We start from the raw sequence: 19,471 nt of genomic DNA on the forward strand, positions 1-19,471 counted from the left end.
ATCCAAATCTGGGCACCATACAAAAGTTGGGGTAATATTTTAGCTCTGAACACCTGTAATGCTGCTGGAATGTATTGCCCCCCATTATTATAATAATATCGGACAATGCTCTTCATCGCTGTTCGGGCCGTTGCAACAGCCGCACTGATGTGAGGCACCCAGGAAAGGGAAGAATGGAATAAGATGCCTAAATATTTATATGCTCTAACTTGCTCAATTACATGGCCATTGATTTTCCATTCCGGAGTTAATGATGATTTTGCAAAGACTAGAATTTTAGTTTTGGAGAAGTTGATTGTTAATACATTCTCTGAACAATATTTCATAAAAATTCTAATCAAACGTTTTAGGCCAACTTTTGAAAAGGAGAGCAAGGCTGCATCATCAGCATAAAGCAAGATGGGGCATCTACTTCCTTTAATTTTAGGCGAGTGAAGGTCAGCAGAGAGACAATTGGAGGCCAAATCATTAAGGAAAAGATTAAAAAGGAGCGGGGCCAACACACAGCCTTGTCTGACCCCTTTTGATGTGATGATTGAGTTGGAGAGATCACCATTTTGGCCGCAGCGAACACGGAGGGAAGTGTTCTGGTGTAACTTATATATCAAAAACAGTAATCTTTTATCCATCAATTTAGCCAGTTTTGCCCACAGCAAATCCCGTGGAATTGAGTCAAACGCAGCCTTCAGGTCAATAAAAGCGACGTATAAACCACTCCCTACGTGATTGCTATATTTTTCCGCAAGGTGATTAAGAAGGAGGCAATGGTCCATAACCGATCTACCACTCCTAAAGCCTGCCTGTTCCGCACCCAGGACATTTTCTTCCTCCATCCAGTTGGCCAATTTGTTCTTTAAATATTTAGCATATAGCTTTCCAATCACAGAAAGTAAGCTGATTGGTCTATAACTGGCAGGGTCGGTCCTGGAACCTTTCTTATAGATTGGCACAATTATGGCTTCCTTCCAGGACTGTGGGAAGTGACCCTTGTTATTAATCAAAGTAAATAAATTTGCTAAAATAGGCGCCCACCAATCTGGATGTGTTTTTAAAAGCTCAGGGGGGAGATTATCTCCACCAGGAGCTTTAGCCAGTTTTAAGTTTTTAATCAAATCGAGTATTTCTATCTGTGTGACCGGCGGCCAGATGGGAAGGGATCCGTGATCAGCTACAGGAGGGGACTTTAAAGGAAAATAATGAAAGTCCATTTGGAAGTCGGCGAAATGTTGTTCCCAAACACTTGGGAGGATGTTACAGGTGGCAAGGTTAAAGGGTCTGATAGAGCCATTAACTAGTGACCAAAACTTTTTTGAATTTTTATCTTTGGCTGCCTGTCTTAAGGACTCCCATCCCAGCTGTAATGCTTGTCTCTTTTTATTAGCTATAAGGGCTTTATAGATCCTTTTGGTTTTATAGTAGGCCTCAGGCAAGATTTTAGCATTTTGATGGCGATAGCATAGATATATGCTTCTGAGTTGTCTTTTTAGATTTAGGCAATCTTGGTCAAACCATTTATGTGGGCCATTGTAAATATTTGTTCTGCTGGGCACTTTATTCGGGATTAGCAAAGGTTGGAGAGTCTCAACCAAGGAGTCAAATATAATTAAAGTTTGAGAAAGATTGGAAGAATTCTCAATAGACTCTTGTATATTCTTGGCCAGGGGAGAATCTATGAATTTCTCAATTTTGGCGGCAACTAATGAGGTCCACATGGGCCGTTTGTATTTAAAATACATTTGGTTAATAACCGGGTTATACTCTGCCACTAACCTACAGTTCACCTTTGGTTGTAGTAGAAGGGTAATAGGTAAGTGGTCGCTGTCTAGTCTCTTGCCAATCGAGAATTTTGTAATTAAATTCAGGAGATGGGGGGACGTGATAGCATAATCGATCACGCTGCTTCCTCTATTTGAAATGTATGTATATTCCGCACAGGCATCAAGGGGCTTTAGTCCATTTAAGATGACAAGGTTGTGGCTACCGACAGTACGAGTTAAACAAATTCCTGATAACTCACAGTATGATCTTTTGAGGTTCTCTCTAGGTCCATAACTAAATGAGAGTTAGTTTCCCCCCTCCATAATCTGGAGGACAGGAGACTCTCATTATCCTGGCCGATCCTAGCATTAAAATCACCCATGATGATTACCAAGGCTCTGGGGAATCGGGACTCCAGCTCCGTGATATAGTGGTCTAATTCTTCCCATATTTGATCCATAATTATTCTGGAAGTGGCAGGGGGAATATAGACGTTTACTAATAGAAAGGCTAGTTTGTCAAATGTCAAGTGAACTGCCATAGCTAAGTTATGGCATGCTGGGATACTGTTACAGTGTACATTTAGCCCTGTAGAGATGAGGATTGCCAGACCTCCTTTAGGGCGTCCTTTCGTTTTGTCTATTTGATTAACAGCTGGTAAAGTTGTAGAGTTAAAACCATCTAAGTTTAGGTCATTAATACACCAAGTTTCCTGTAAACAAATTACATCTTGATGATTTAAAAAATCAATAAAATCTGGAATATTTTGTTTGGATGACCATCCTGCTATATTCCAGGACAGCAGGTGTAATGGAGTGTCATTCATCACTGAGGTAATACACTTACGGATGGGCTTGGAGTCCCCAGCTGGCAAGGGTGATATAATCTGGGGCTGTCAATGTAACTCTTCTATGTGATTCAGAATGCCCAGATTGTCATTAAATACCGCCCCTGAAGATGGGCACATTTTCCGAGTTGCAACCTGGGATCGGGGTACTACATATGAGGACGTAGTCCTCCCAGAATTGCAAGAAGTAGACTTGTCCCCAATGGAGCCCTTTTGTTGGTTCGTAGTTGTAAGACGTTGTATCAGGCCATATAGTCTTTGGATAACCATGTCTCTTTCCAGATCTGATATTTGAGAACATAATGCAGTAAGTTGGATCTCTTCCGGTTCCAATTCACCCAGCAAGGTCGAAAACGATAGGGCCGAAACAGGTGGTGCAACAGGAGATCGTTCCTTGTCTTGAGAATAAGCATAGTTCATATCTATCTCAGATTCTGCGGAGGAAGAACTCACTGGTCTCCCTGTGTGAGTCCATAAGGGTACTGGGGCAGAGGCGTTAATGTAATAACGTTGTATTAAGAGGCTGCTATAGTGTAGCTCCTCTCTTACACGATATATCTGATTAGCTATTATCGAGGAATGGAATGTCACAATCAAATGCCACACTCCAGATTTAGAAGATTCATTAATCAAAGATCTGACATAGTTAGTGGGTTGTCCAGGGTGTAAAAAGCGAGCAAAATAATTGTCCAGAAAGGGCACACTTGGAAAGGGGGGGCATCTTCTTAAAGTCCTAGAGTTGTACGTTATTGCCAATTTATCAGGTTGCAAAACTAGTTCCCAAGGTCTGGAATACGTTTTGGTACAGCATGTCTTTTTGTCCAGTTGAGTGAGCTCTGAGGTAAGGCTCTCGTTCCCCGATGTTATTGTAGTTTCGCTTGCAGAGTTATCCATGAAGTATGTGGAGGGTACAGTCTGATGATTGTTTTGTTTAGATAAAACATGCTCTCTTAGCTTGGGATCCGGTCTTGGTTGTTCAAGCAGTTTAAATAAAGGTTTAAAGTTCATTTTTGCCGGTGCTGGGGTTTCTGAGTTTTTGTAGTTTTTAGATTTCTTTGTATTCTTTGTTTGCCTTAACTTTCCTCTCCCACCAGAAATGACCTTGGGCTGCTGATGTTTGTTCTTCTTCTTCTTTTTTTTTATTTTTATCTGTTTCTTTTACAGATGGCTGCTGCTGTGAAGAGACAGGATCCACCACGGGCGGCAATGACTGCTCCACATTATCACATGCAGTAAGAGACCCCTTATATTTCACCAAGGTGGTAAGTAGGTTGTTAGTTTCAGTGATAAAGGATTTAATTAATCTCAGTTCCTGAAAGATAATGTGTTGCCAGTCAGGTTCTGCTGGTTTAGAATCATCAAGTGCCGCAGATACTGAAGAACATAATTCAAGGGATCCAGGAGAGTTGAAAATGGAGGAGTTTCCACTGAGTGGCTCATGATAAGAGTCAATAGTGACAGGTTCCGAGGGTGGTAGATCGTCAGATAAGTTAAAAGGGTCATAAGAACATTTGAAGCCTGCATCTATGAGCTCCTCCTCTAAGTTTGTAACTGATATTCTAGCAGCATTCTCTGTATATTTATTTACTAAGAAGGATTTTCCCAATGGCCATTCATGAGGCATTGCCCGTGTAGGGTATTTTAACTGAGAGATTTGTGTAGTCCTAAAAGGACAGGGTATTTCTTGAGCACGGGGAAAATAATTAGTTATCTTTGTTTGTCGATCCTTTAATCCAGTTCCGTCCTCCATAACTGAGCACTTCCCCACTTCCTTATATTTATACTAGCAAAGATCTTCCTTTAAATCGTTACTTGCAGTCAATGCACTGGGGTTCTTACACCCCTCACTCCAATCTATCTGTTGATATGTTTGCCTCACACCGCTTTGTACTCAAATTAGAAGGCGTTCTAATTACTCTGGCATAGATTGCAGCATAGATTATAGCAGTGAATTGTAGCAGTTAGTCAGGTTAATGGCGGCAATTAGTCCAAGTATATGAGGCTTCGCTCTGCTGCCTCTCTTTTATTACTTTTAACTGCTGTCTTGAGTAATAAAGAACCTCAGCAAATCAGCTTGGCAAAGGAGACTCAAAATTCAAAATTCCAAGTTATGTTGGGTATTATTTCAGATATAATTGCTACTAGCTCCACGAGCTGCTGGATAAGTGTCTTACCCGGGGGAGGATCCTCACCGGCCCGCCTCCGGAAGGAAGTGTGTGATATCAACAACAACAACAACAATATATGGAGGGCTGCAGGTTCCCCATTCTGGTCCTCGACAAACAGATTTTGAACCACTTGGTGGCCAATCCAGTCTGACTGCCATGAGCGTGAGGGGAGCTGCCAATGGGGACAGAAGAAATATTGCAAAAGACTCCCGTGATATGGAGCAGTGAGTGACCACGTACATCAGTAAGAGGGAAGGCTGCAGGGAAGAGACAGGATTTTCCCTTTGGTATTTCTGTAAATTAGGAGGAGATAAAAACATTGCTTTTTTCCCCTGTCAAAGAGGAGAGAGGGGGAAAAACCTCTGCAACCAAGTCTTTAAAGCTGTGCTTTTAAAGCTTCTTTAATGGCCACATAAAGCTCAAAGGGAATTATAATCTGTTTTGTTGTCCTTGGCTGTGCTTACTTGGACCAGCCCATTATGGAAACCTCCTTCCCAAAAGTTTATGTGCTAAGCATTTGGTAAAACCTATCCACATGTAGGCTCAATACTGAAGAATCAAGCCCAGCAATGGGAAGGTCAGCTGGGGATGCATGAAGTTTTGAGGAGTGTGAAATTAAAATATATTCCTGATTGCTCACATGAGAAAGCCTGTAGTGAGTACATTCAATATCTGTGTGATTTAATAACTTTACTAATGGAAAGCATGTGTTGGGTCTGGTAATGAGCTTTTGTTTGGCACTCGACACACTTTGAACGGGTGTGAGAACTGAACCGCAAAAGGCAGTGGATGATCCAGCAGACAAGGGGAGGTGTATTTGTGGTTGGGGAGTATTATATTTAAAAAGATTGGTCAGCTGTGCTGGAGTAATAGCAGCTGCTTTGGCAAAGTAAAAGGATGACACTGAGGCTTGCATCAAAGGGTAACTGTGGAAGAGGCTTCATAAAAAAGCAGAGATGGTTAAGTGATGCAGCCGGATGAGGGTCATATATTCTTGATAGTTGATGACAAGGGCAGCCTGGCCTTGAAGGCTGAAAAGTACTAAAACTGCTTAAGTGAAGGTGCTCATAACATCAGTGTTAAGTCATACTTTCCTTCACCAGTGGAAAATTCATACACTGGGCTTTCTATAGTCTCTTCAGTGTTTCCTGGCTCTACCTAACCCTCCCTTCCTAAATCCCCAAAATAAGACCCAGAATTGCTTGATGGAGCCAAGCATGGATGACATAAAACCCAAACCACAATATGAACTCAATGGCCTGAAGAGGGGGAGCAGATTTTAAAAGGGTTCCTGGATTTGATATCCGGATAAATTGGCAGGAAGGATTTTTAAAAATAAAAAATAAAAGGATGTTTCTAACATTGTATTTCCTGCCTTTTGCCACAAGAACACATCTACCCAAATGGCAAATTTGGAGCACTTTGCTCTCTGATGTTGATTTGGTCCAGATTTCAAGGGCAGCAGAGCTCCTCTGTATTCTTCCAGTCAGTTTGGGATGCAATAAAAGTGAGCAAATATAACCCAGGATTTATTTACTTCTCTAAGTAAGAAGTAAATAAATGCAGACTATGTTTATAGATCTATTGAGCTTCTTGGAAAATAATGGCTCTGCCCAGAGTATACAGAACTCTGATTAGAGGCAATACATTACTTCATTTAATGTTTTAAAGTAGGTTTTCATTGACCAGATAACCAGCTGACCCATATCCTCCAATATTTTACAGACCAAACAGAAAGGAAAAACAAACCATATTTGTAATATTCCAGTCCTCATATGGAAGATTATTGGCCAAACCCCAGTTCTCCAACTTAAAAGTAAAAAAAAAGTGTATATTAGGAAAAAGTGTACAGAAAAGTGAACTTAAAGATTGGGAATATGAGAAACTGGAAGAAACCAAAACTGATAGCTTCATTCATCCCTACTATGCAGTTATCTTTCTGTGACAAATGTAAATGTCAGAAAGGTGTTTGCTTATATACAAGAAAAACCTAATTGTCCTACAACAGGTTGATGACAGTCCAGATTTTCCTTAGCAGTTGCAGTGTGTAAAATGGCAGGCTGCACATTGCTTGGTACCTTGCATGAGGGGGTGGTTCCTTTTGCCTTGAAAGAGGCAGTAATGTGGCCACTTCTAAAGAAGCCGACTCTGGACCCATTGGTTTGAAATAATTGCCAACCAGTCACAAATACCCCCCTTTTAGGGAAGGTGGTGCAGAGAGTTGTGGTGGGGCAGCTGCAGGCATTCCTAGATGATATGAATTATCTAAATCCTTTTCAATCTGGGTTCAGGCCTGGTCATTTATTTATTTATTTATTTATTATCATTATTTTTACCCCACCCTTTTTCCAAAACTGGAACTCACGGCGGCTTCCAGATAAAAGCACACATATAATAAAAACATACAAAAGTCTAGATTAAAATCAAATCAAACAATTTACAGTATTAAAACCAGAGCTTGGAAAAGTTACTTTTTTGAACTACAGCTCCCATCAGCCTAATCCAGTGGCCATGTTGCCTAGGGCTGATGGGAGTTGTAGTTCAAAAAAGTAACTTTTCCAAGCTCTGATTAAAACCATTCATACATACAGTTAAAATAATTCAAACTCAGTTTAAAATAATACAATTAGGCAACAGCAATGCACACCCTTCAAGACCTGTCCTTAACAGCTTTCAGTTCCAAAGGCTTGTTGAAATAAAAAAGTCTTTGCTTGCTGACGGAAGGACTGCAAGGAGGATGCCATTCTTGCTTCCCTAGGAAGGGAGTTCCAAAGCCTCGGGGCAGCCACCGAAAAGGCCCTATCTCGCGTCCCCACTAGCCGTGCTTGTGAGGACATAGGTATTGAGAGAAGGGCCTCTCCTGAGGATCTCAGGGCCCGGGCAGGCTCATATAGGGAGATACGGTCTGACAGATAGCCTGGACCTAAGCCATATAGGGCTTTATAGGTCATCACCAACACTTTGAATTGTGTCCGGAAACAGAGTGGCCAAATTGGACCAAATTGGTCTTAGTAGCCCCGATGAATGATCTTTATTGAGAGTGGAACAAAGGGAGTGCAATTTTGCTCCTTTTTCTCAATCTTTCCATGGCTTTTGATACCACTGACCATAGAATCCTCCTGGATTGGCTCCATGGAATGGGTAATGGGAGTACTGTTTTACAGTGGTTCCAGTCCTATGTACAGGGTAGAGTTCAGAGAGTAGTATTGGAGTTATGCTGTGGAGTGCCAGAGGGCACTATTCTATCCTCAGTGCTATTTAACATCTACATGAAGCCATTGGAAGTGGTCATTAGGAAGTTTGGGACAAGGTGCTATCAATATACTGCTGACCCCAGCTCTGTTTCTTCACAACATCAGAATCAGGAGAGGCCATGCAGGCCCTGGACCTTTGTCTGGATGCAGTGGTGGGCTGGATAAGGGAAAATAAACTGAGCTTAAATCCCGACAAAGCAGTGGCTCTGTCAGTGAATGGTTCTTGTGCCCAAGAAATTGGTTGATTGCGTGTTCTGAATGGGATTGCACTGCCTCTCAAGGAGCAGGTACACAGCCTGGGGGTACTTGTGAATCCAGCGTTGTCACTGGAGGCCCAAGTGGTCTTGGTGGCTAGGAGTGCTGGTAAGACAACTGTGATTGTCTGGGACAGGCTGACCATAGTGGTGCAGGTATTGGTAATTTCAAGACTAGACTACTGCAGTGCACTCTATGTTTTGGAGAATTCTTCTCCTTGGGATCTTTTGCTGGGGGTCCTTGAATAAATTGGAAGACACAGGCTTGGAGCAAAAGGTAGGCCTTTATTTTCTACAAGCACATGCAGGGTCAGCCCCCCAGAAACATCTAGGAGAGACTGCACTGAGGCACTGTGTTGCAAGCTTTTTTATAGAGTACAGTTACAGCATGTGACAATGATTTCACCAATCTCATCAGTTCCTGCCCCCCCCCAACATCACAGTTCCTCTTCTCTACAATCGTTCCAAACCAATCAAAGTATTAGCTAACTCCAGTGGTGATTCCAAGATTCGGTCAATCTCATTAATGTCTCCATTGTTCTACTGTCTTTTCAAGACTAATGAATGAATTTTGGGACTAGTTGGAACAGTTACTATTGTGAATATGCTTTCAAGCATACTTGGTACATCCATTGTTGCATTGTTTCTGATGGCTCAGGCTGATTCAGGTACACCTGCTTGGGTTTTACCTCAACTCAGGGTAACTGAAATCTCATGAGCATCACAGGTTTTTAATAGCTATAGGGTTCTTATATGTTCTTATACTTTTCTCAGAAATCCCATTTTCTTACTTATAAAATACACAACTCATGAAAGAGGATTTTGTTTAAACCCCTGAGCTACATTGTGAAACCACACAGACAAAGGAAAAGACTGGGTGACTCTGGCTAACTAGTATATTTCAGCCTCAGAAACATAGAGGAGGCAGGCCACCCCTTTTTTCTTAATGAAAACACCACCTTTTTTCTAAATGAAAACACACTTATAAAGTTGTAAATATAACACACTGGGTTGTTTTACAATCATTATAAAATCTCACAGTCTCCCTTCATTAAACCCCTTGGATTATGCTGTAAAGCTTTTCCTCTAGATGGGGCTATTGCCTTACAGCATACGAAACCAAGAATCACTAAAATTCAGTTTCCCAGGATTAACAATATCTGTATAAATCATAGCTTGTCACAGGTTAAATGGTCTTTTGATTTTAAACAATAGGCTAATTAATATCTGCCAGTCATGCACCGGCCAATTTGGCAAGAACACAAAAGTTCAAACTAAGTTTAATTTGCCTGCTTTTTCTATAGATTTTAGGATTCTCTGTGAGCTTGTTCTCATCAGGCATATGCTTAATTCCTTATGATTATAAAACATATACAGTAGGGCCCCACTTACTGGCATTCCACTTTGCGGCATTCCGCTCATGCGGCGGCTTTCAATTCAGGGAAATTCCCCATTTTAAAGCTGAGTTTGCGCTTGTACGGCATTTTGCGACATTTTTGCATCATTTTCGTGTGACACGGCCCATTATAGTCAAAGGGTTCTGCTTTACGGCGATTTCCACTTTACGGCGGGGGCCTGGTCCCTAACCCGCCGTATTAGCGGGGCCCTACTGTACCTTCTTAATAGCTATGATCATATATGTATGGATATATAAAATTCCCCATTATATGTAGGGTTTCCCTAGTGCTTGGTGTGAAAACCGCAGTTAGTGCAGAATGCTGCAGCACAATTGCTGACAGGAGTGAGAGTCTGTCAGCATATTACACTTGTGCTCAAAGATCTGCACTGGCTGCCAATCTGTTACTGGGCTGAGTTCAAGGTGTTACTGTTAGTATATATAGCCCTTCACAACTTGGGACCAGTTTACTTAAGGGATCACCTTACCCCATATGTGCCAACTCGACCACTTCAATCTGAAGAACTTGCACTTCTGGACTTCCCAGGAGGATCCCTACGCCTGTGCAGCCTCCGAGACGGGCTCCCGCCTTGGATGAAATTTATCCAGGTTAAATCCAGTCAGAAGGCTCTTTTCTGACTGGGAATAATTTCTTCCGGTTAAAGAAGAAACGTGAGATTTCCCACTTTAGCTTTGTTTTGATTGTTGGAGTCTGGAATTCGTCAGAATTGTCTGTCTTCCAGCAGCTCAGACAGAGCGAGGATTTTTATGCTAGCTCAGCTGGATAAGTGACCCGTTTTTTTTTATACGGATTAACAGGCAAACATCCTCCTGTCTACATTCATCATTTTCTTATCTATACAGCTAAAGAGATTTGTCAAAGTAACAGCAATTGAGATAACCTAGGTGAGGTAAGACTTTCCTTTTTTTGTTCGCGGAGCTAGGGGGGAAGAAAATATAAATAGCTTATCTTTTTTTTTTATTGCAAAAAGCTGACATGGAAAATGGCATTCTAAAGATTACAACGGGCGAGAGATTTCTGATTGAAGGAGATAAGAAATCTTTTTGATCTATGGTTGGGATTATTTTTCCTGATCTACTTTTTTTTGACGAATCTGCTCATTCTCTCTGCTACTAGCTATTTCGACGCTGTGAACTAAAGCTGTTCTTACACTTTCAGGGCTGTCTAGCGTGTGACGTTAGTTTGTTGGAAAAATTAACTCCTTTGTAACTGGTTAAAGAAATAAGCTGCTCTTTGTTTGGGACATTGAAAATTGAAGGAGTTTTGTTCCTTTGGCTTTAAGAATGACAATTAAGAAGACCATGGATGTACAAGAAGGGACTTTATCTCTAGACATGTTTCAGAAAATAATGAATGGGATTAACTCAATAAAACAAGAACTGAGAAATAATAGACAAGCGTGGAGAATTGAATTTTACGAAATGAGACAGGAGCTGAAAGAAACTCAGGATTCTATGAGAAAGGAGAATAAAGATAGATCTGGAAAACAAAAAAAGGATGAAAGAGAAATTAAAGGCAAGGTTCAAACTAAGGAGACTGGCTTAATTATGGACATGAAAAAAGATTTGGATTTCCTGGCTGTGATGGATCCTGGAGACGAATATTACAGTTAGGAATTCAGCGCTGTCCCTGAAGGAATTGAAGAGATTGGAGATAAAGATATTATCGGTTCAAAAAAATTCTTGGACTGGAAGGATTTGATGGAACTTGAAATGGAGAAAGTTAACAGAATTAATCCCTGTCTTGTGTCAATGGAAAAACCTTCAAGAGATGTACTAGTGTATCATGTGGAAAAGAGGAACAGAGATGCGGCTTTGCAACAATACTTTAGTGATATGTTTGGATTTGATGGCAAGAAAATATCTGTGATGGAGGAAATTCCTACCAGACTTTTATTATATGACTATGACAGCAAGATTTTCGGGTGCGTAAAGATGGATGATGGAAGATGGACCCAATATGGATAATGACAGAAGAGCGATTTAAAATCACTGGACTTAGTAGATTTGATGAGTTGGATTAATTGGCATGTTTATTTAGAAAAAAAAAGATTGACATATATCTCAAGGATTGGAAACTTCTCTTTGACTTCTTGTGGAAGATTAAAATGATATGATGTTAATGAGATTTGAAACCAACTAAGATAACTGTTGGAGGAAGGTGATTTTATAATCTATTAAGAGATAGGTCTGTTACATATTATAGATTTATAGTTGAATTATAGTGTTTTGAAATTACTGGATTTAGTAGATTTGATGAGCCGGATTAAATGGCATGTTTATTTAGAAAAAAATTGATTGATATATATCTCAAGGATTGGAAACTTCTCTTTGACTTTTTGTGGAATATTAAAATGATATGATGTTAATGAGATTTGAAACCAACTAAGATAACCGCTGGAGGAAGGTGATTTTATAATCTATTAAGAGATAGGTTTGTTATATATTATAGATTTATAGCTGAACTATGACAAATCGGAAGTCAATATTTTTATATATATGTATTTTTTTTTAGTATTGTATTAGTTATTGATTTGTGTTGTTTTCTTTTTGTATTATTTTGGTTTTGAAAATTAGAATAAAAATTAATTGAAAAAAAAAAGAAGAACTTGCACTTCTACAAGTGCCCCTCTATGTCCGTCCTACATTTATAAGGAGTCATTCCTTTAGTGTGGCAGCACCTGTACTTTGGAACTCCCTGCCTATTGGCATTGGCCAGGTGCCATCATTGTATTCTATTAGACACCTGCTGAAAATGTTTCTGTTTTGGTGGGCCTATCCAGACACATGATTTGCTTACATATGGAATGATATGAAAATTTGGTCTCTGGTGTTCGATGACTCATCTACACGTGCAGCTAGTCAAGTGCTGAAATCATGGGTTGTACATATAAATTTCTGGTGCATACAGGCTTTCTTCTTTGCTTATCTATTTGGAAGAATGGAGTTACCCCGTCTATTGAAATTTATTTATGTATTTATTTATTAGATTTATATCCCACCCTTCCCCCTAGTAGGAATGGGGATGCTGCTGTGAATGGGGGATCCTGAGTATATGATGGGCCTTCACACGTTCAGAGTGCTGAATTTTAGATTTGAATTCTTAACATACAAATATGAAATATTCACATGAAGTATTCATGTGGGAAACACACTTAGTGGAATATGCCAATTAGATTATACCCAGTCATTCCAAAATTGTCAGGAATGGCCTATTGATAAAAATGTACCAAATAAATAAATGAAATTCTTCAAAGAGTTTTTCTTTTTGTTTTGGTAAACACATATAAAAAGTGGCTATTCCTTCTGGTAGCTGTCATTGGGATTCTGTGGATGTTTGCCATGTATGCAGCATTTGTTGCTCAAGATTCAGATTTCCTTTTTCCCCCACATCAGGCTCCTTGGAATCTGTTGTAACCTGTAAGCCATCAACCAGTGGAGAGCTTTGAAAGTAAAGGACATTCTTTTTGCATGCAACATCTTAGCGCCCTCTTCTGCTGAAATCAGAAAGATAATCTTTTAGAGAGTTCTGCACACGAGCTACAGATAACATTCAACTTTCTTTCCAAAATACAGATTTTTAAAACTATTTTTCAAAGAAAATATAAAAGTTAAATTAGAAACAGAGGTTTTTAATCAATGACATGAACCTTCTATCAGCAAGACACCCAATCTTAAGAATTCCAGCAGAAAATAGAAGTGTGAACACTGCTTAGGCTTTGGTAAGTTTCTAAGGGAAGAAGGTTGCAAAACTATAAACCTGTATTTGTGTGAACTTACATTTCTTTGACAGGTATTATAAAAATGTCTAGAAACGAAAAAGGTCAAGATATCAATCTCTTTAATATGAAAATAGACAGACAAGACACCTGACCATGCATCAGACTCGAGTCTGATTTTCTCCCATTATAAAGTGCTAGTGCATTAATGGTCATTTTCTTGCCGGCTCTTTATGTTCATTTCAAACAACAAGTGGGTAAAAGTATGCCACTGAATACTGGTTTCTGGGGAGCAACAGTGAGAGTGGGCTATTATCTTCATCCCTTGCTTGCGGTCAGGGGTGCACATTTGCATACCTCTCTCTCATTATCAGAGTTTGAGGACGCACTCCAGCCAGGAGGGTGCGAAGCCAGGCAGTGAGGGATGTGACCTAGGGAGAGAGGGTATGATTGGGGAGAAGGTAATGGGGCAGTGCCATGTTTGCCCTAATGGACCAGCTACTGATGGTTCTGCATGTGTGTACAAAATTCACTCCAGATGATAAAGATGTGGAATGATGTGTCAACCTGATACAGCAGAAAGGGAGAGCAGGGAATGAATATTACCAGAGCTAGATTTCTATAAGTCCAACATACCCCTTCAACATTCTGCAGTCACAAAATCCAAATTCTGAAATAGAAAAGATGTAATTTGTTCATATCTGCATATTGTTGTGTGCACCCCAATCTCCAAGTGGTGAGAGACTTCAGGGGTTCCACCGCTTACCCAGGGTTCAGTTTACTTGGAATGAAGGTCACTGGAGACTGTGGTGCCTTTAGGACATAGATTTACACATATATACAACCTGAGCACAAGATGGTATGACTCACAGCATTAACATCACTCCAAAAGATCTTGCTTCCCCATTAGGTTTCCAGGGAGGGTCCCCAAAGCCATAGCTTCAGCCTCAGCACAGAAAGTAAGTTCAACCTGTCTGTGTCTTTCCAGCTCCAGACCAGACTAAAACAAAAGCTAGCTCCTGACCTATTGTTCTCCCACCTCGAGGATGGTGTGGCCTACAGCCAGGTGAGGGGAGGGGAAAAAGTGTCACCAGTCATTTTTTCTTATGGCAACATGGCCAACTCTTTAGTCATGCAGATAGGATGCTTTACAGACTTTGCCAGAACCATTTTCTTAACAAGAGACTGGTTGGACCACTTCAGCATCCCCTTCTACTACATGGATACCGGATACCCAACTTACAGATACAAAATCACAGGCTTGGAGGGCATCACCCAAACCAACTCCCAATCCCAAGAACAATCATAGAATCATAGAATCATAGAGTTGGAAGGGGCCTTGTAGGCCATCGAGTCCAACCCCCTGCTCACAGCAGGAAATCCACAGCTAGAGCATCTCCCGCAGATAGCTGTCCAGCCTCTGCTTGAAGACATCCAGCGAAGGGGATCCCACCACCTCCCTAGGCAGTCGGTTCCATTGCCGAACTGCCCTTACTGTCAAGAAGTTCCTTCTAATGTCCAATCTGAATCTACGCTCCTGCAACTTAAAACCATTAGACCTAGTCCTACCCTCTGGGGCAGCAGAGAACAAATCTGTACCCTCCTCTATGTGACAGCCCTTCAGGTACTTAAAGAGTGCAATCATGTCACCCCTCAGCCTTCTCTTCACCAGACTGAACATGCCAATTTCCTTCAACCTTTCCTCATAAGACTTGTTCTCCATACCGGCTATCATCCTCGTCGCCCTCTTCTGAACCCACTCCAACTTGTCTATATCTTTCTTAAAATGAGGCGCCCAGAACTGAACGCAGTATTCCAGATGAGGCCTGACTAATGCAGAATATAGTGGGACTATTACTTCCCTCGACCTGGAAACTATAGCTCTGTTTATGCAGCCCAAAACCGCGTTTGCCTTTTTTGCCACAGCATCACACTGCTGGGTCATGTTCAACTTGTGATCCACTACAATTCCAAGGTCCTTCTCACACGCACTACTGCTAAGCCGGGTATTTCCCATCCTGTACCCGTGCATTTTGTTTTTGTGGCCTAAATGCAGAATCTTGCATTTGTCTTTATTGAATGTCATTTTATTAATTTCAGCCCAATTTTCTAGTCTATCCAGGTCCCTTTGGATTTTATTCCTGTCTTCCATTGTGTTAGCTATCCCTCCCAGTTTTGTATCATCTGCAAACTTCATAAGGCTTCCCTCCACCCCGTCATCTAAGTCATTGATAAAAATGTTGAAGAGTATCGGCCCCAGGACAGAACCCTGTGGCACTCCACTCGAAACCTCCTTCCAGTCCGAAGCAGAGCCACCGACGACCACTCTTTGAGTACGGTTTTCCAACCAGTTGTGAATCCACCTGACAGTATTTCCACCAGTTTGCTAATCAAAAGGTCGTGGGGGGACTTTGTCAAACGCTTTGCTGAAATCTAGATAGATGACATCTACAGCATTTCCACCATCTACTAAGCTAGTGACCCGATCAAAAAAAGAGATGAGATTAGTTTGACAGGATTTTTTCTTGACAAACCCATGCTGGCTCCTTCTAATCACAGCATTGTCATCTAGATAGTTGCCAATGGACTCTTTTATTATCTGTTCTAATATCTTTCCCGGTATTGAAGTCAGACTGACCGGCCTGTAATTCCCCGGATCTTCTTTTTTACCCTTTTTAAAGAGCGAGACGACGTTTGCCCGTCTAGGATTTCTCAAAGATGATGGCAAGAGGTTCCGAGAGTACATCAGCAAGTTCCTTCAATACTCTGGGATGCAGTTCATCAGGCCCTGGAGATTTGAACTCATTTAGGTTAACTAGGTATTTCCTGACTATCTCCTTATCAATCTTGAACTGCAATCCCGACCCCTTACTGAGATTGCTACCGATGCATGGTTGCACACTGTTCCCTTTTTGGGAGAAAACGGAGGCAAAATAGGCGTTGAGCATTTCTGCCTTTTCCTTGTTATCTGTCAAGATTTTGCCATCTTCATTGAGCAACAGTCCCACCGTTTCCTTGGTCTTTCTCTTGCTTTGAACATATCTGAAAAACCCCTTTTTGTTGTTCCTCGCTTCCCTCGCCAGCCTCAGCTCTTTCTGGGTTTTAGCATTCCTTACGCTATTCCTGCAAGCCCGAGCCGCTCATCGGTACTCTTCCTTGGTGATGCGTCCTTCCTTCCATTCTTTATACATGCTCTTTTTTATTATGCAATTTTCCTAATGTAATACATCTGTAAAATCTGGAATTAAAGGAAAGACATTTGTGCAAATGTGGAAGAAAGACAGGGACATGGGGCTCAGACACATTCAGAATGCTCATGTCCTTGTAGTCATTATGCCCGTATGTTGTCATGTCCCTGCTCTTCACAATGACTGACCTGCCTCTGAAGAGAGGCAGAAATAGAGCTGTGTGTTATCTGCGTATTGATGACAATATACTCCAAACCCTTGAGTGACCATGCTCAGCTGTTTTATGTACATGTTGAATAGCGTGGGCGACAAGATGGAAATTTGCGGGAAATAACCACCTCTCGTCCTGCCTATATGACATCCCTACAGAAGACAGTCACCAGATGCAGATTCTGTCTTGGAATCACTTCCTTAGCCAGGACAGCAGAAAGGTTTACGCTAGCTAAAATAGTGGCCTTCTACCTCTCCAGACTCAGGACCAACTGTGAATGCCAACCTGCAACTTGAGGCCCACCTTTAATTTTATAATGCATTTGTTTATGTTTACTATATCTATTATTAGAATGCTTTCTCTCTTTCTTTATTTTCCTTCTCTTGCTCTTTATCCATCCATGTCTCTCCTTCAATCCCCTTTATTTCTCCCTTCAAAAGGTCTTTGTGGTGGCAGCTTCCCCCAGAGCAGATTTGGGGGTGGTGTGGGCAATGCGCAAGGGGAGGAGGAGAGGAAGTTGGGCTACGTTCATGGAGGTTATTGCGTTTATGCAATGATTTAGGCTGCATTCACACTGTACATTTATTCCATTATCATTCTATTTTAAACACTCATGGCTTCTCCCAAAGAATATTGGGAACTGTAGTTTGTGAAGGGTGCTGAGAGTTACTAGAAGACGTCCTATGCCCCTCACAGAGCTACAACTTCAAAAGACCCCTGGGAAGAGAGATTGATTGTTAAACCACTCCGGGAATTGGAGCTCTGTGAGGGGCATAGGAGGTCTCCTAACAACTCTCCACACCCTTCACAAACAACAGTTCCCAAGTTTATTTGGGGGAAGCCTTGAGTGTTTAAATTGGAATAATAGTGGAATACATGTATGGTGTAAATGTGGCCTTAGTTAGATTCAACCCATGGCTGACCAACAGGAGAGAGAGGGATCTGTCATTCATGTGCATGGCAACTCATGACTCCAGTGCAACTTTCAGAACACACAACAACAGTTGCTGAGGCAAAATAAATATATGAATAAATGTAACTTTTCCAGAAACTACAGTTAGTAGCTCGGGTGCTGGCAATCGACACCTTCCCAACCAAGGGAGTGTTTGCTGTGGGAACACTGTCTCAAGTGGATTCATAATTGCTGCTGATTCTGTCTGGGAAAACCATCATATCTGGACAGTCCTAAGTAGAATCACTTCATAATTTGGCCTTTATTTCTTACACTGTCTGCCTTTTATCTGTATTCTTGTCTATATTCCTTTGGGCATTCTGTGCACACGGTTGGCAAGACATAAGGGGGAATTCTCTGGGAGAAAAGGTGAAGCACAAAATTAACTATCCACTTCTTGGTGGAAATTGAGTTTGAACAAATGTCCTTTTTCACTTACCCCCCCCCCTCATTATGTTAAATCTTACTACTGATGAGAAATGTCTAGGATGTTTGGAACCAGGCATTTAGGACGGTTTGTACAATACAGTTATTTGCTCTGTTTGATCTTTTTTCTGGAAACCACTTCATGATCAATTTGATGAAAAACAGTATATAAATATTTGAAGTATTTCAAAAAATTTGTCAACTGCCTGCTTGCAATGCCTTTTACCAGCTTCGGCTGGTATGGCCATTTCTGGACTGGGTTAGACTGTCCATTGTCCTCCATGTGCTGGTAACCTTCAGGTTGTGCTCTGTGTGGGGTGACCTTGAGATTAGTCCAGAAGCTGCAGCTGGTGCAAATGCAGCAGCTCAACTGCTCACTGGCACAGACTATTGCCACTATGATATGCCACTGCTGAAAGAATTGCACTGGCTACCAATTAGCTACTGAACTAAGTTCAAGACATTGGCACTGGTGTACAAAGCTGTGCATAGCTTGGGATCAGGATACCTAAAATATCATTTCACAACAAATCACTGTGTTCTGCAGAAGCGGGCTTTTCATAAGGAGGTCAGTTCCATATGATATAGGAATTGGGCCTTTAGTTTGGTGGGACCTTGGAACTCCCTCCCAGGCACTGTCTCTGTTGTCTTTTTGGCACCTATTGAAGACCTTTTTCAACAAACCTGTTTATCACAGTCTATATTAGTATTGGATCTGAATTTGTTTTTAACATATGAAATTGCTTTTTGTCATCTATATATATGGAATGGTTTTATATATTAAATTGTTTAAATTGTTTTTACATTATGAATTGTTTTCATTGTTGATGTTTTCTGTGTGCAATAGCCTTGAGGTATTTTATGGAAAGTGATTCATAAATGGAATCCATCCATCCATCCACCCACCCACCCACCAAACAACCAAACATCCTTTTAGACCATGTGTTTCCATTTCACAATGACCTGCATAGGTGACAGTTTTACTCAAACAATATATTTTGCAGATCAAATAGTAGAGTAATAACTGACAATTCCTTTGCTACCAATTTAAATGATGTTCAAGCAGTAAATGTCAACATTGTTATGGGAGGGTCAGAAATATAATTTCTTCTATAATACAGAAAAGAATGTTTGTTGCACAAGCCAGCAAACCAAGTAAAGCACTTAATGGCACACTAGACAAAGACTTTCAAAGAAAACAGAGAATTGCTGAGTTCTCCCCCAAAACCATCTGTTTGTTGCTTTTCTAAGGGAATGTCATGCAACACCACCATTTT

The 19,471-nt window shown here is 41.0% G+C and overlaps 1 protein-coding gene across 1 annotated transcript in view; it reads left to right on the forward strand.

The window, feature by feature from the left end:
- The first annotated feature begins 3,406 nt into the window (after positions 1–3,406).
- LOC133379759 (ATP-binding cassette sub-family A member 10-like) overlaps positions 3,407–19,471 on the forward strand; it is a 114,175-nt gene continuing 98,110 nt past the window's right edge. The window contains exons 1-2 of the mRNA XM_061615629.1: positions 3,407–3,446; positions 3,770–3,867. The gene's annotated coding sequence lies outside the window, so the exon portion shown is untranslated. The remainder of the gene's footprint in view (positions 3,447–3,769; positions 3,868–19,471) is intronic.

This window comes from Rhineura floridana, chromosome 3 (assembly GCF_030035675.1).
Source record: "Rhineura floridana isolate rRhiFlo1 chromosome 3, rRhiFlo1.hap2, whole genome shotgun sequence".
NCBI classification, from domain to species: Eukaryota; Metazoa; Chordata; class Lepidosauria; order Squamata; family Rhineuridae; genus Rhineura; species Rhineura floridana.